Below are 17,658 nucleotides of genomic sequence, written 5' to 3' on the forward strand. Positions count from 1 at the left end.
ATTCAGTTCTTGCCCTACATCACACTGGACCTGTGGCCACCAGAAGTCCTGACATGTGGTATGCAGCATCATAAAGCACAGTGACCTGAGGCGAGGGGTGGTAGGTGTGTGTGGGTGACCATGTCAAATATATAGATGACAACAAGGTGGGGTGTAGCTGGTACTGTAGGCATACACATCTTGGAATGATCTTATTTGCAAGGCAAATCTGAATTACATTACTTGGATTCCGTCACCCTCCCCAAAACAGCAGGATCAGGTGAAAGAACATAAGAAAAGGTAGTGATGTGGGCTTTAGAAACATGGAGGTCCTGATTCTGGCATTCGCAGATAAGGAAGATGGGAGCAAGATTGGGCTGTAGAGTCTCAGCTTGAAAAACATTAAATTTCAGAATACCTGTGGTTGTAATAGTGCCATCAGAGAGCTGTACCCTGTGCTCAGATTTGTGGACTGGAAAATGTGAGCTTTTTGACAGTCACTTGACTAATACATGCAGGAAGGTGATGGTTACAGTGAACATGTATTATGGCAAGGGGTTTGACAAAGGTTTTTATTTTTGTGGCATCCTGTTGAACAAGATGGAGGAAGCACAAGCTGGAACACCATTTCTTTAGTTGGATTCCAAAATGGTTTTTTTTTTCCTTTAAAAAATACCACTTATTATCTGTCAGACATTGTGCTAGATACTTTATATGCATCAATCATTTAAATCTCTCAGTACCCTCTGAGCTGTGTATTAGTCATTCTGTCACACAGGCGAGGAAACTATTTCCAAAGGATGCTAATTATGCAGTCTATGTTTCCCTGGAGCAGCTATTCTTAAGAAATGGCACATTCTCGGAAAGATTTTTCAGAATCACTTGGATAAGGGCTTTTCCAAACCACACAGGCATTTTTTCCACTTAACTTCCCTTTAGGAGGACTGTCCTTCTTTGGGTACCTCTGATATTTTGTGAGCTACTGTGATGGTTGGGACTGGGTAGTGGGAAAAGCTCTCAGGTGTACTGAAGTATGAGAAAGCTTGACTTTCACTATTGCAAAGAGAGTTCCTTTGTGGTAGTTGCAGGGCTCTGTGCCTAGACCTTAGTTTCAACATTTTAATTAATGAATTGCATAGGAAAATATGTTCATTAAGTATTAAGGGAAAACTGGAATGGGAGGGAAAATATATATACTGATTGACAGAATGAGGAATCCTCGAAGAATTTACTAGACTATAAAAATGGCCCAAGGACATCAAAATAAATTTGATAAGAATAAATGTGATATCTTGCACTAGCATTAAAAAAACCAGAAATTTAAAAAATTAGCAATTCTACTGGATGGGTTACATGTTTAATATGGCTGCCAAAACAGTTAATGGAAAATTGGTCTGAATTAATGGTAGTATAGAGTCTAGAATGAGGGAGATGATTATTCCACTCTTTTCTGAGTTGGTACAATCTTACTTTAAGAATTATGTTGTGTTATAGCTATTACCTTTTAAAGAGGCACAATGACAAAATAGAAGAGAAACCTGGAGGGCAGCTTAGGGTTTGAATGCTATCTTCCACTATTTGTAAGGTTGTCACTAAAAGAGGACTTTTATCTGAATGGCTTGACCCCAAACAGCAGGATTAGGATTACTGGGTGGCAGTTAGAGCAGAGTTAGAAGGGAATGACTTCCCTATCATATGAAGCCTTTAAACAGAAGCTGGCTAACTATATGTTAGGTATTTAAGGTTGCTCTAAGGCCTCAGAAGTAGCCTGAAATGCTCCAGTTTAGCAGGTTGAGAATCACCATGGGCATTTCTTGAATGTTCTTTATCTGATTGATGGGGGGAGTGGTGATCAGAAAGGAGAAGTATAGGGTGAAACTTGTTAGGAACTAGTGAATCCATAGAAATGCTGGAACTAGCTGGTGTGGTCCAGCCAAGGATGACACTGAAGGAAGGAAGCATTGACTAAGTGCTTGGTATATACCTAGTACTTTTACTGTCACACAAGTTTTTTCTTAATTGTCATAATGATTGAGTGAATTATGTATTATTAGTTGTTCTTTTACAGATGAGAAAACTGAGGCTCAGAGAGGTTAAGCGACTTGCCCAAGGTCATGCAGCTAGTATGTGGCCTTGGGAGAACACATCAGAACCCTCCATAGGGAAGACTGTTCCAGAATTTCTACTTTTACCTGATCACTTCTCCAGTTGAGTAGAGTTGGTATTGCCAGAGGCGACTCAGGATTGTGTGGACAAGTGCGTCATGCTGGGCTGGGTGCCCGGAGTAGATGAGAATATCATGAAGATATATGATCAGCCTGTAGTCCAGCAGGTCCTGGAAGATGGTGTTGGAACGCAGCTGAGCTATTACACAGGCTAAATGGCATGACTGTTTATTCACAATGTCTGTACCTTATACAGAACACTGTCTCCCATAGGATCTCAGAGTGGCACAGATATAAGAGGACCTACAGATCTTCTTTTTTTAAAATCAGGAAACTGTAGTCAGAGACGGGAAGGGATTTTTTTTAAACCTTCCTGAGACTGCTGTACAGCAGTCCAGGATCTTCCTCCCTCCCTTCCTTGTTTTAAAATATTTATTTACTTTATTTGAAAAGCAGAGTTACAGAGAGGCGGAGAGAGAGAGAGAGAGAGAGTTAGGTCTTCCATCCACTGGTTCACTCCCCAAATGGCTGCAATGGCCAGAGCCAGGGCGATGTGAAACTAGGAGCCTGGAGCTTCTTCCTGGTCTACCACGTGGGTGCAGGGGCCCAAGGACTTGGGCCATTTTCTACTGTTTTCCCAGTCACATTAGCAGGGAGCTGGTTCAGAAGTAGAGCAGCTGGGACTTGAACTGACACTCATATAGGATGCCAGCACTACAGGTGGTGGCTTTACCTGCTACGCCACAGCACAGGCCAGAAGGGAGTTTTAAAGCTTCTTCCACTTAATAATTTTCCCTCTGTTAGTGCCAGGAATTTATTTTTTAAATGTAATCTAGTAAATTTAAGATTAGCATTTCTTAGAGTAGATTTATTTATCAGGAATGACCAATTCTCTTATAAAAGTTGCTACTCAGTTTCAGAGCTACAAGATAGATACACAATGTTCTGGTGTCCTTCCTGCACCTTCCCCCAATATTATGGAAGCCAGTATAATAAAAATGGAAAGAGTTTTTATAAACGTGAGAGTCAAACAGATTGGGTTTACTTTCTTTACTGGAATTCAGAGGAAATTCTTCAACGTCTTTGAGCCTCAGATTCATTATTTGTGAAAATGGGAATAATAGGTTTATTTTAGCCATGTGGAGTTTGAGGCATCCAGTTGGAGAGATCTAGGGAGGGCCAAAGCTCAAGACAATGACCTTGTCTGGGTATGCAGATGTGAGAATCAAGCACGGACCAAAGTTTACAAATCCATGACCATGGGTGGCACTGCCTAGCCAGAGTTCTCTTCCATGTGACAGTCCTCCAGCTGTTGAGGGAGATAGTCATGTTATTCAGCTTATTCGATTCTCTAGATTTAACATCTTTGGTCATTCTGCATTTGCCTTGGATTCCAACCTTTTATCAGCTGACTTGTCCCTTGAGGACATACCATATTTTGATTTTGTCACTCTCGAGGCATGTTGCTCTAAAGCTAAACACAGTACTCCTGGTATGAGGTGGAGTAAGAGCAAGCCCATCACCTCCTTCATTCTAGACACTATACTTTCTTGATGTAGCCTGAGATGCATTAGTTCATTTTTGATCTCCAAGTCTTACCATTGAGTCATATCGTGTATATATATATATATATATATATATATGACTAGATCTCCTATGCCTTTTAGAAGGTACTATACATAAGGCATATTATGGACTCTCAGTTGATATGAAATATTGATTATATGTGGCAGTGAGCCTCCAAGTTCAGTGTGCATAGGCTTCATCTAGGAAGCTTGTTAAAAGCACAGATTCTAGGTACCCAGTTGCCAATATTCTAATTTAGTAGATTTGCAGCAGGGCCCAGGAAACTTTGTTTTAGCAAGCATTTTAGGTAATTCTGATGCAAATTGTCCTTGAGTGCATGCATACAGAAATATTGTCCTATCTCATGGGGAGAACTGCATTCTACCCATCTTTGCCCATGGCAGTGACTTCACCTCCAGCTACATGCTGCCCTGCTTCATAGCAGAATGCAGCCATGAGGTGGCTGTAGGATATCACCAGCCCCATCTCATTTCCTGATATCCAACACCTGGATTTAATGGAAAAGGTAAGACTTTTCTTCTGCTTGCTTTTACATTTTTCTCAAGTTTCTTAGATACTCTGTAACTGTTCTACCTATACATAGAAGGGCAGTTCACTGGGATCCACAGTGACAGTGTCAAAAATTGAGAGTCATTGATGGATGACTGGTGGCTTATTCCCTCCCAAAAAGATTTGATACACTATCCACCAAACTAAATTTCAGATGCATTTAAGGGAGTTTTCTTGCAGATACTGAAGAGTTAAAAGACAGAAGAAAGGATAAGTGAGTACATCATTTCTATTTTGGATAGGCTGAAGTACTATGTCCTAAGGCATTTTATTTTATTTATTTGCATACATAAAAAACCTATATAAATTGAGAAATATGAACAAAATTAAATACAAATGATATCTTGGAAAACTGTGTAATACTATAACCAATACAGTGGATCTTCATTTGTGGATTTACTGTTTGTGAATTTGCTTATTCATGAAACTTTGTTTAGTAATCCAAGGTTAATACTTGCCATGTTGAATATATCAATCTATCTATCTATCGATCGACAGATAGATAGATAGATAGATAAGGAAAGCCCAGCAGAATCTCAATTAAAACATAGGCAAAGGAAACATATGAGGGGGTCTTCAAAAATTTTGTGGGAAATACATATTAAGTGTGAATCTTAAATCTATTACACCAAAATAAAATTATCTTTTAACTCATTTTTCCATGAATGTTTTGAAGTATCCTTGTATATGATAAAATCAAATTATGTTAAATTATGTTAAAATTAAATACAAAAGAATAAATCAACATTGGCCGGCGTCGCGTCTCACTTGGCTAATCCTCCACCTGCAGTGCTCGCACCCCGGGGTTCTAGTCCCGATTGGGGTGCCAGATTCTGTCTCAGTTGCTCCTCTTCCAGTCCAGCTCTCTGCTGTGGCCCAGGAAGGCAGTGGAGGATGGTCCAAGTGCTTGGGCCCCTGCACCCACATGGGAGACCAGGAGGAAGCACCTGGCTCCTGGCTTTGGATCAGAGCAGTGCGCTGGCCATAGCGGCCATTTTGGGGGGGGGGGTGAACCGACAACCAACAGAAGGAAGACCTTCTCTCTGTCTCTCTCTCTCTCACTAACTCTGCCTGTCAAAAAAAAAAAAAAAGAGAATAAATTAAAATGAAAATAAGTTTGGTAAAGCACGTTTTATTGTATTTTTCTTTAATTTTTATCTAGGAACCATCACTTTAACCTTATTCAGTTGGGCATTAAGAGGTGGGACTACGGATTTTTGTAAGAATAGGGAACTGGGTGTCACTGGGTAGAACTAGGCTAGGCAGAACAGAAGTTTCTCTCTCTCTCTCTCTCTCTCTCTCTCTCCCCTTCATCCTCTCCTATCCCCCACCTAATCCCCAGACTTGAGTGAAAGAGGTAATATGTGCAGGATCTTAGAATAGAAGAAGATTATAGCAGTGGCCATTTGGTGATACTTGTGATGCCACATCCCATATTAGAGGGCCTGGCTTTGAGTCCTGGCTCTGCTTCTAATCCATTTTCCTGCTAACGTGCACCTTATAAGGCAGCAATACTTGGGCCCCTGCTACCCATGTGGGAGACCCAGGTTGAGTTTCTGGCTCCTGGCTTCAGTCTGACCCTGCTCCAGCTGTTTTGGAAATTTGGGGAATGAACCAGCTGGTGAAAGTTCTCTCTCCCTCCTTCCTTCCTTCTCAGATAAATAAAGTGAAAGCAGAAGATGACATGAAAACTGAATTGTGAAAGATATGTAGGATTGTTCTAGGTGGAAAATGCAGGCTAGATCTTGATTTCCTTAACTTCTAAATGTCAGTAATACTACCCTATGTTTTTGAGAGGCACGGCGAGTGGCTTTCCTTTGGAATAAATATACTTGGGATTTTCTAGTGCTTTTTCTTAAAGTTAAGATGTCATATTCTGATGCTCTGGTCTTGGGATCAATAAAGGATAGACAAACAGAAAAAATGAAGTCTGCATCATTTTAATCAATAGGATATGAAATGTGGAGAACAGATTGAGGGTACTAGAGTGCTGAGGAGATACCAAGGACAGAGGAGAAAAGAACATTTGGTGACTTTTTCCTAATTGTTATAGCTCTTATCTCATTTAATTTTATTGAATGTACTTAACAGCCTACGAAGTAGGAAATTATTCAAGTTTTGCATATGAGAAGTAATGGGGACCTGAAGGACGGTGGGGTAGTGGAGGTGGTGAGGAGTATATATATGTCTTATATTTTGGAAATAAAATCTAATGGCAGAGGTGGGGAGATTGTTAATCAGCTTAACTATAATGTACAAATAGCTACTGGGACTGCTAAATTCACAGGGCTCTGTCAGAATTAGGGGAAATAAGAGTTCCAACAGTGCTCTGTAAATTGAAATAAGACATGTGCAGATGTACCAGTGAGAGGTGTCAAGAACCTTTGATCTTGGGCAGTTTAGGACAGAAAGACTATTAGTGGAGATGGGTTCTCAAGAGGAAGTGAATATAGGACGGAAGATGATATCTCCTAACTCTTCCTTCCCTGGTGCTTGTCAGTTTACCCTGCTTATGGAACTTCCTATTGTTTTCTTTTTCTTTCTTTCTTTCTTTTTTTTTTTTTTTTGACAGGCAGAGTGGACAGTGAGAGAGAGAGACAGAGAGAAAGGTCTTCCTTTGCCGTTGGTTCACCCTCCAATGGCCGCCGCGGCCGGCGCGCTGCGGCCGGCGCACCGTGCTGATCCGATGGCAGGAGCCAGGAGCCAGGTGCTTCTCCTGGTCTCCCATGGGGTGCAGGGCCCAAGGACTTGGGCCATCCTCCATTGCACTCCCAGGCCACAGCAGAGAGCTGGCCTGGAAGAGGGGCAACCAGGACAGAATCCGGCGCCCCGACCGGGACTAGAACCCGGTGTGCCGGCGCCGCAAGGTGGAGGATTAGCCTAGTGAGCCACGGCGCCGGCCCCTATTGTTTTCTATAATAGCATATAGACTCCATATATGTAAATGTTTGTAAATGCATGGGCCATTGCTTTCGAAATTTTTCTAGTTTGTAAATGCATGGGCCATTGCTTTTGAAATTTTTCAAGTTTTGTATTTTTCACTGATACATAAAATTGTAAATGTTATGGGGCACTGTGTGATGCTGTGATATGTAATTACATATACACACACACAAACTTCTATAGTGCTCAAATCAGGATAAATATTTCTATCTCATCAAGCATGTATTATTTCCTTATTGTGAAGACATTCAAAACACTTTATTCTAGTTTTAGAAAAGTATATACAGTAAATCATCATTATCTATAATCATCCTGCTGTGCAATAGAACATCAGAACTTCTTTGTTCTATCTAGCTCTAATTTATTTTTTCTAGCTATAATTTAATAACCATTAAGCAACCTTCCCCTATACTACCCTCCTCCCTACTTTCCCTTCCTCAGTAACCACTATTATACTCTCAACTTTTATGAGATCACATGTTTTTAGACTCTACATATGAGTAAGATCGTGTGATACTTGTCTTACTGTGCTTAACATAAAGACCTTACCTTTATAAAGACCTCTTTATAAACTTTATCAAGACCTCTACTTCCATCCATGTTGTTGCAAGTGACAAGACTTCATCCTTTTATAGCTGAATAGTATACCATTGTACCCCATTTTCATTACCTATTCACTAGTGGATGGATAATTAGGTTGTTTCCATTTCTTGACTATTGTGAATCATACTACAATAAACATGGAAATGCAGATGTCTCTTTGACAGAATGATTTTATTTCTTTTGGATATATAAACCTATGAGTGGGATTGTGGGATTGTTGGATATATTGGTAGTTCTTTTTTTTTTTTTGAAAGAAAAGATTGATATGCTCAAATGCTTTTAAGTACTTCATCATTTTCCTTTTTATTTGAATGAGAAACACACAGAGAGTAAAAATAGAGAGAGATCTTCCATCCACTCATTCACTTGCCAAATGCCCACAACCGCTAGGGTTGGACCAAGCTAACTAAAGCCAGGTGTCTGGAACGTGATAAGGGTTACCCACATGGGTAGTAGAGGCCCAAGTACTTGAGCCATCATCTTCTGCCTCCCAGAGTGTACATTAGCAGGAAACTGGGTCAGAAGTGGAGGAGACAGGACTCAAACTGGGCACTCAGACATGGAATGCAGGCATCCTAAGTGACTAAATCCCTGCTCCCAAAACCTGCCCCCTCACATGGTAGTTCTGTTTCCAGGTGTTTTGGGGGAACATCCATACTGTTTTCTATAGTGGTTGTACTAATTTACATTCCCACCAATAGTGTGCAAGGGTTCCATTTTCTCCAAATCCTCACCAGTACTTGCTACCTTTTTTTCTTTTTGATAATAGCCATTCTAGCTGGGATGAGGTGATATCTCATTGTGGTTTTGATTTACATTTCCCTGGTGATTAGTGGTGTTGAACATTTTTTCATATACCTGTTGGCCATTTTTATGTCTTTGTTTGGGAAAATGTCCATTTAGATCTATTGCCAGCTTAAAAATTGGTTTATTTGGATTTTTGCTATTGAGTTACTAATGGATTTTTAACGTATTTTGAATTTTTAATGTATTTTGGTTATTAACCCCTTGTCAGATGTATAGATGGAAAATATTTTCTCCCATTCTGGAGGTTTTCTCTTCATTCTGTTGATTGTTTCTTTTGCTGTGCAGCAGCCTTTTAGTTTGATATAATCCCATTTGTCCATATTTGCTTTTGTTTTCTGTGGTTTGGGGGAAGAGATATAAGAAGCTTTGAATAGTGACTGCCTCTAGAGTGGAAAACTGGTTAGGAGTAGGAAGATTTATTTTTTCTCTTTGTACTTTTTGAACTGTGTAAATGGTACATACAGGCTCACCAAAAAACTGTCAACATTGTTGAGATAGAATTGAGGGTGAATGTGTATCTAGAGAACTAGTCAGAAACAGTTCTGGAAAGCACTCTGCAAAGAACCAGATCCTAGAACAGGCCCCTTTGTGGCCATTTCCAATAACAGCTCTTCACAATTACTCCTTTTGGGTCTGCTGCTCTCAGGCATTCAATATTTGTTGAATGATTATTGTGAGTAAAGTACAGCAATTGTTTGATTAAATATCTTGACATGGCATTCACAAAGAGGAGGGAGTTTCTTTGAGAGAAAGGGTGCTTGAATATAGGTTTTGTGAAGGATTAGGGTCCAAGGGTTGTGGATTCTAACAGAGCCGATACAGTGCTTGGTTCCTAGTAGGTGTTCAGTAAGTGTTTGTGACATAATTCGTTTATTGAGCACCTCCTATCAATCAAGCACTGTGCTAGGCTCTGGGACCACGTAGATAAGTTTAACAAGGTCCTATTTTTTTGAGGTATTTAGGTCTAGCAGTTGTTGCTGGGGGTGGTGGTGGTGGTGATAATTTTATGATGGAGGTACAGACAGGGGTAAGAGAGGACCTACCCCAGAAACATAATCAGATTTCAGTAAGTCAAGGGGATTAGCTTGGGAAGAGAAAGCAAAGACAGTGAATGTAAGCTGTTTTCTTAACAAGTTTAGTTAGGAAGAAAAAGACCAGACAGCAAGCAGACAGTGAGGTGAGGTAGGACTGTTTTTCCAATGATGAGAGGTCTGAGATTACTATGCAGAGCAAATGCATCATTAGAGAGCATGAAGAGGTGAAGATGTGGAAGTTAGGGCAGTGACTGATAGAAAGAGATCTCTGAGGATATAAAGGTGAAAATAGCAGAGGAAGCTGTCCAGGAACTCCTGGACAAATTGCTGTGTGGCATTGAGAACTCTCCTGAAGTAGAAACCCATGAATTTTCAGGTAACACTAGATCAAAATGTAATATGATAACAGTCTGGAGAAGTTAATGATTGAAGAATGACTGAAGTAACCATTTTCAGGGCCTAGGCCAGGCAGAGATGTTAATCAGGCTGAAAAGTAGTGATATATTGGGAAAAAAACAAAGAATAGGAGTAGTGAAGGTAGGAAAAAGTCCTTATTGGAAAACTATAAAATAGTAGCCAGAGAATGGGATATATGAATTTAAGATTTCAGAATTGGAGCAGTTGCAGGTGATGAAAAGAACCTAGATGTGGCCATGGGTGTGGACAACTGAAATTCAGACAAAGGTCACTGGGGTTGATTCAAGGAATAGTTAATCTTCATAGCTGTTGAAGTCCCTCTATGATCACACAAAGAGTCACATCAGGGGTCAAACTTTCACTGTATGTTCCAGAGAAACCAGGAAGTAGGCAGATGTCTGTGGTGAGACTTATTGGTAGGGAGATGCAAACATCTTAGTTGTCATTCACCCACGCTGTCAGATAGAGGTAAGTGAGGGAAGATGTGCTGGGTATCTGTGAGCTTGACTTCCCCTCCTCAAAAGGGTTCTAAGGGAATGAGATGGTAGATCAGCCTCATATGGCATTTTATCTGTGACTGTGGACTCCAGCCTGTCCCAGTGGCACCAGATGTCTAAAAGTCTAGCCAGCAGGATAAGGCAGTGTAGTGTCACTGGCTAGTCAGTAACACGCAACTCCTCAGAAGCAGTGAGATCACACAAAAGAGAAATGGAAACAACATGTTCTAGGCTGAGTAATTCCCCAGAAAGTGTGGTGAACTGCCGGTTTGTCCATGTATTTCCACGGTCTTTACAAGAACAGTAGTGAGTAATAACATATGAAACAGTTTATCTCACTGATGCTGTGAGAGGAACATCAAGCAAGTGAGGCCAAGTTTTCCTTGTGTCCAGGAGAACTTTTGAGGTATGGTTTTGTTTATCAATGGCTCTGTAGCTCAGATTCTGGTGGATTCCAGAGAAAGAGTAGTGACAGAAGGTGACTCACAACTTGGAGGTACCTGTAAGAAAAAGGCATAGTAAATAGGGAATAGTTTCAAGAAGCCCCAAGATATTCTCTTTCACAGTAACAATGACAAACAATAGTATTAATGATCATGACAGCAGCTAACATTTACATAGCATTTGCTCTATGCCAGACACTGTTTTAGGCACTTCATGCATATTTATGCGTATCACTTCTTTCAGCACTGAAAACGATCCTGTGATATAGAACTAATATCTCCATTTTCCTAAGAGAATGACACATAGCTTAGACAGTGCTGTGGGAATCTAGTTTTGCTCTGAAGCAAATCTGACAGAGAGAAGCCTTTACAATGTTTTGTTAAATAAGATTTACAATTATAATTATGTATATATGTACACAAAGGTATGCTTGTAAATATAGAATGTCTGTGGAGGGTAACACAAGGAACTGTTAACAATGTTTTTCTCTAGCAAAGTTAAATGGCTTTAAAATTACATATGCCCTTTTGAATATGTTAGAATTATTTACCACGTGCATGTATTACCTTTTCCAAATTAAAAAAAAAAAAAAAACAAAGCAACCCCCCCCCCCCAAATAGACAGGAGAAGGGAGTAACTTTCTAAATAGTCTTTTGAAAATTCCATTTCCGCATCTCCCATTTTCCCTTCAATAATCCTGTGACAGTCCTACGCTCATGGCAGGACTTCAGACAGGGAACTTAACCGGAGACGAGCTTTCTGCTGCAATTTTTGCCATGTTTTCTGAGAGATTTTATTGTGTCCCATAACATTTCAAATAACCTCCAAAGTGTACATTCTCTATTCTATATTCCAAATAGAGAAAAAAGTAGACATTTATCATCGTTCCTACCCATAGCTTTATTTGAACAGGGGTTATAACTAAGTTTGAGTTCTTGGAGTGTTTGTTTTAATAGAAATGTTCTATTTCAATTAGCCTGAGGGTCCTTCAGCAAAGAAAGCCATCATGTAGATGTCTGGCCATTTGGGAGGGTTTCCTGTACCCTAGGAAGTCATTGTAAATTCTATTTTAATATTAGGCCACAACACACTCTTGCTGCATATGTTGGCCTAGTTTCTCCGGTGCCTCTCATCTTTCTCAATGCCATCTTGCCTCTTCACTTCAACCTCCATAAAAATGAAAATCTTTTCCTGGTTCAACCTTCCTATATAACCTTAACGCCTCTCTATTCCCAGCTCAAACTCTGCCTTTCATTTCTGATTGTTAGACTGAAAGAACTGTTTCTTATGGTTACATTTCAAGGTGAGTTATAAGATCTCTAAGGTCACTTTCTGCTACAAGTCTTTGGTTTGCTTGAAGCAAGTATTTCTCATTCCTAAAGGCAGACCTCCCTGTTTTAGATTTCCTCCTCCACCTTAAGATTGGTGCTGTCAGGGACTGAATGTACTTCTTTTTTTTCCCCCAGGGGTATCCTAGGGAATTCACAATGCTTAAACCAAAGAAATGTATCATTAATATTAACAGTGAAATATCTAGTCTCAAAGAGGTTGATGTTTGGAGGCCTTCCTAATGTCCCTTGCATTTGCCTGCCCTCATAACCAGTTGTTCTTCCCTAGGGAAGGGATGGACAAACAAAATAGAAACTCCATCATTCTTGTGGAGTCTCCCTTGATATCCCTCTGTATCCCAACATTACCTTTACGTTTTTGAGGTTACCTTCCAGATCAAACTTACTTAATCTGGGTGCTATGTAGATTACAGCCACCTTGTTGAAAAGGTCTTCAACATTTGGACTATTTCAAGCCACTATGCTCTTGAACTAGCAGGTTCTTCTGGCTCCAGGTCCTGGGTAGAAGGGCTTCACCTCCTGAATTTGTTTTGCCCCAAAACTAGTTGCTTCTGACCTCAGAATCAGGTTGAGAATTCTGGGAAAATGAAACCCTTATGCTTTGCCCTAAGGCAAAACTCTATCCATCTGATTACCTTAAGTGCCTGATTTCCATTAGCTACTTTCTTTTTTTTCTTGATGAAAATTAATACCATATTTAGGGAAGACAAAGTCACGTGGTCCTTAGTCCCAGTGTCAATATCAGACTTTGGCTGATAGATATAGTGGAAAGCAAAAGATGGGAAGAGTGGTTCTCTGACTTCGTGGAGTGGATCTCTACCAGTCAGCAAATTGCTGTAGACCAAGGTCCTGTACCTGGAACGCATTTTACTCAGGCGGGCTGGAAGCGATCCTTTGCTTCAAAGGATGGCACACCTTTTCTTTTTTTTTTTTTCAGTAGCGTTATCTCTAACTTCTCTTCTAAATGTATGGCATGACAATGAAAGGGAATAGTAGAAAGCTCTGGCAAGATCTAGAAGACATCCTTTTCTGTAGCTTGGCTCTTGGTGTCAGCCATAATTGTCAGCAACAAGAAAAGTCTTCAGATGACTGAGTTGGGCCATCAGAAGGAGGCTCTAGAGATCATATAATTCACCCCATTCTTCTTTCCCTCACTCCTAGCTCCTATGTGGGATTACACCTGCAATAAGCTCTTAACTGCCAAACTTGTTGGGGCTTGTCAGGAAAAGCTCTAGGATTATTATTTCTGTTTCTACCCAGGGAACTGGAGTGCAAAAGAACAGAGTAACGGGACTCAGCTTCAGTTGCCAGCCTGGCTGCCTACGGGTTTATGCTCCGAATATCAACTTCTTGAAAAACATACATGAACAGTTTAGATGAGAGAGTGAGGAGAGTATGGGGCCTTCAAATAGGCCAAATGAGCTGTGAAGCTTCTGGTGTCTTCCTGGTGCTTTCTGTCTACTGAATATTTTTTTATAACAAAATCTTCCTCCCCACAATCTGTAAACTCTCACTTACTTCTTTCTTCTGGTTCCCAGTAGCTCCCTGAGTGCAGGGGAAGAAAGCCTGGGGAGGCACACATGTACACATACTGTCTTAATGCTAGGAGCTAAAAACTCCTAAAGAAGGGTCATGAAATACACTTCTCCTTCATTCAGAGCCAACCAAGGTGATTTAAATGTGAGTATGATACTAAATGTCCAATCACTGCCTTGACAGCCTGCCAATTTTCAGTTTAATGATTGTTGGTGGGACAGAGTTATCAAAGAAGGGTAGCAGATTCTCAGGAATTATGACACAGGGTCCTTTGATCATTTCAAGGAGGAACACAGAACCTTATGGGGGTGCTAAGAAATCTAGTAGATGATCAATTGTATTAGCAGGGAGGCAGAAACGATGAAAATGAAGCTGCATTTTTAAATCTTTACCTTGTTTTACTAGTTCTGTAGATATATTAGGTAGAAAGGTAAAAGAAGAAGAAATAATTATCAAAAGTAAAGTGAGTAAAAAAATGCAAGGGAAGAGGCATGGCAGAGGTATGTGGGAATCAACCTGAAAGAACACCCAGTGGTCAAAACTGGAACAATGGGAGCAACAAGGTAAATAATATAATCCTGCATTCTAAATCACTTATTTGGATATCCTCCCAAGATGGTGGAGCTTAATTTTTCCCATCCCAAATGTCCATTGAACTTAATGACTTGATTCCAAAGAGTACAGTATGGGGGCAGGTGGTGGAAATAACTTTGAAATGGAGAAACTTGGCCAAAACACCTTGGCCAGGTGATCAAGGTTAACATCAATAGTGATAAAATCTTGTTGATAGCATGTATCCTTGTTTTGATGTGATGAGAAGAGCACTTAAGCTTTGTGGTTTTACTCTCCAAACCATATTACCTCAATGTAATCATGAGGAAACCATGGGAAAGATCTCAACAGAGGGACGTTCTACAAAATACCTAATACTTCATGGGGCCGCACCGTGGCTCACTTGGTTGATCCTCCGCCTGCGGCGCCAGCATCCCATATGGGCACCGAGTTCTATTCCCGGTTGCTCCTCTTCCAGTCCAGCTCTCTGCTGTGGCCTGGGAGGGCAGTAGAGGATGGCCCAAGTGCTTGGGCCCCTGCACCCGCATGGGAGACCAGGAAGAAGCACCTGGCTCCTGGCATCGGATCGGCACAGCACTGGCTGTGGCAGCCATTTAGGGGTGAATCAAAAGAAGGAAGACCTTTCTCTCTGTCTCTCTCTCTCACTGTCAAATAAATTAAAAAAAAAAAAAACCTAATACTTCTCAAAACTGTCAAAGCCGTAAAAAAAAAAGAACGTCTGAGAAACTGTGCCAATAGGAGCCTATGGAGACATGACAATTAAATGTATTGTGGTATCCTGGATGGGATCTTCGAATAAATAAAGGCTATGAGATAAAATGAAGGAAATCTAAATAAAGTTGACTTTAGTTTAAAAATATAAATAATAAAAGTACGAAAATTATGTAACATCTTTCTTTAAAATAGTTATTTGTTTATTTGAAAGAGTTACACAGAAAGAAGGCAAGGCAGAGAGAGAGAGAGGGAGATGGTTCACTCCCCAAATGGCCGCAATGGCTGGAGCTGTGTTGATCCAAAGCCAGGAGCCAGGAGCTTCTTCCGGGTCTCCCATGTGGGTGCAGGAGTCCCTGAACTTGGGCCATCTTCTACTGCTTTCCCAGGCCATAGCAGAGAGCTGGATGGAAGAGGAGCAGCCGGGACTCAAACCGGTGCCCATATGGGATGCTGGCATTGCAGGTGGTGGCTTTATTGGCTACAGCACAGCACTGGCCCCGTAACATCTTTTTTATGACTGAATAGTATAGATATATTTACCTTAATTAGACACTATACAACATCACATGGAACCTCATAAATACTTTTAACTGGCAATGTTCATATGTCAATTAAAAATAGAAATAAAATTTAAAAAATAAAATTGTTCAAAAAATATGAATCAGAAATGGTTCATTAATTGTAACAATTGTACCATGCTAATGTAAGATGTTAATATTAGGGACAATTGAGTGGTGACTATGCAGGAACCCTCTTCACTACCTTTGTAACTTATCTGTAAATCTCAAACTATTTCACAATAAGAATATTATTTAGAAAATGAAAAGAACGCCAAAGACAAAAAATTGAAAAAGATGCATTTAAATAAGAAAGATGAGAAAAAAGGTTTTTTTTAAAAAAGTTTTCACAATATAGAAAAAGAGAAACTTAAAAAAGACCTAAATTCTTAAAAATCCCTCAAAACCAATAAAACTCCTCCAGAAAGAGAAAAGGCAAACATGATTCAAATCCGAAGAAAGAAAAAAAACGAAAAAAAAATAAGGAAACAAGAAATTTTAAATTTAATTATTAAATTATTAATTTTTAAATTAAATTTTAAATTTAATTGGAAAAGATAAAATTGAAATGAAATCTACAGGGGTGGGCATTTAGCCTAGCAGCTAAGACACTTAGGTCCTATACCTGAGTGCCTAAGTTGGATACCTGGCACTGGCTTCTGACTCCAACTTCCTGCTATTGCAAATCCTGAGAGGCAGCAGTGATTTCTCAAGTATTTGGTTTCCTGCCACCCATGAAGGAGACCTGGATTGAGTCCTTGGCTCCTGAATTTGGCTCCAGCCCAGCCTCAGCTCATGCAGGTATTTGGAATCAGTGAGTAAGGGATCTTTCTGTGTCTGTCTGGCTGCTTCTCAAATAAATAAATTAAAAAAAATTTACTACAAGCAAATAAAGAAACAAAAGAAACATAAAGGCCCCATAAAATATAAAACAACAGCAAAAAAAGAAGAACTGGGAGACAAAAATCCCCAAACAACAACAAAAAAATTAAATGTAACCTCTCCAAAACACAGCAAAAATGAAAAAGAAACACACAAAGACACCCCAAAAGCAGAAATAGAGGAAAAGGAAAGAGTGAAACATTAAAGACAACAACAAAGGAAAAAAAATCCCAAGCACTCAAAAGAATGAAAGGAAAACAAAAATCCAACAAACAAAATGTGTAAGAGAATGAAAAACCAAAAAGGAAAGATTTTAATAAATGAATGGTAAAACCCCTATAAGCTAAAAAGCAAGTTTGGGAGTAGTAAGAAGTGATTTGCTTTCTTTGGGTAGGTGTGTGGAGTGAGAGAGAAGTACCCACAGAATGTGGCTGTCCACAGTGCCCTGTGGGAGCTGTTGGAAGGAATGAAAAGGGCATGTTATTGTAACATAGGCAGACAGGCATTTAAGTGGCTCATTACCACCATATTAACTTTTTCCCATGTGAGTCTGGGAAGCTGACTGTTTTACACAAAGCCCCTGAGCCCTGTTTTATTTTACCAGAGTCTGAGAGATAAACATTTATTGATGGGCTAGGTCTGAGATCTGTATTGGGCTATCCGGATAGAGATACTGGTTTCTTTTTTCAAAGGGTGCATATTATGAATGAAGGCAGTTTCTGGCTAGGGCACAGTGAGGTGGCTACTATGTGTTTCCTCTCAGGACTCTGCTAAGTCAGGGTCCTAGATGTCGCTAACCACCCACTTAACCAAGAGTCAGAAGGCTGGCTTTGCCATCTGTTCTAAGCAACATGTGATTCCTGTCTGCAGAAAGAGGTACAGAGATGGGAATCGTCCCAAACAGCCAGAATCCTTAATAGCAACAATCCCAAATAGTGGCAGTGCTAAATAGCATGAATCTCAAGGGCCTGTGGGTTAACTTTGGAATGTATTATGTGGTTTTTATGAGATAGCATTATTTG

The 17,658-nt window shown here is 40.1% G+C and overlaps 1 long non-coding RNA gene and 1 other non-coding gene across 12 annotated transcripts in view; both read left to right on the forward strand.

The window, feature by feature from the left end:
• LOC103351910 (uncharacterized) overlaps positions 1-17,658 on the forward strand; it is a 77,614-nt gene that overhangs the window by 1,969 nt on the left and 57,987 nt on the right. For 4 of the 11 annotated variants that reach the window (XR_011385464.1, XR_011385465.1, XR_011385463.1 and 1 more), the window contains exon 3: positions 1-17,658. This exon is cut by the window's right edge. The exons of 2 other annotated variants lie outside the window; for them this stretch is intronic. This is a non-coding gene — a long non-coding RNA (uncharacterized lncRNA). 5 more of the 11 variants (XR_007912098.2, XR_007912084.2, XR_011385466.1 and 2 more) reach the window with 4 other exon arrangements.
• Positions 9,465-9,524, forward strand: MIR325 (microRNA mir-325). The gene has a single exon (NR_162602.1). It is a non-coding gene; the product is annotated as a microRNA mir-325 (primary transcript).

This window comes from Oryctolagus cuniculus, chromosome X (assembly GCF_964237555.1).
Source record: "Oryctolagus cuniculus chromosome X, mOryCun1.1, whole genome shotgun sequence".
Lineage (NCBI taxonomy): Eukaryota > Metazoa > Chordata > Mammalia > Lagomorpha > Leporidae > Oryctolagus > Oryctolagus cuniculus.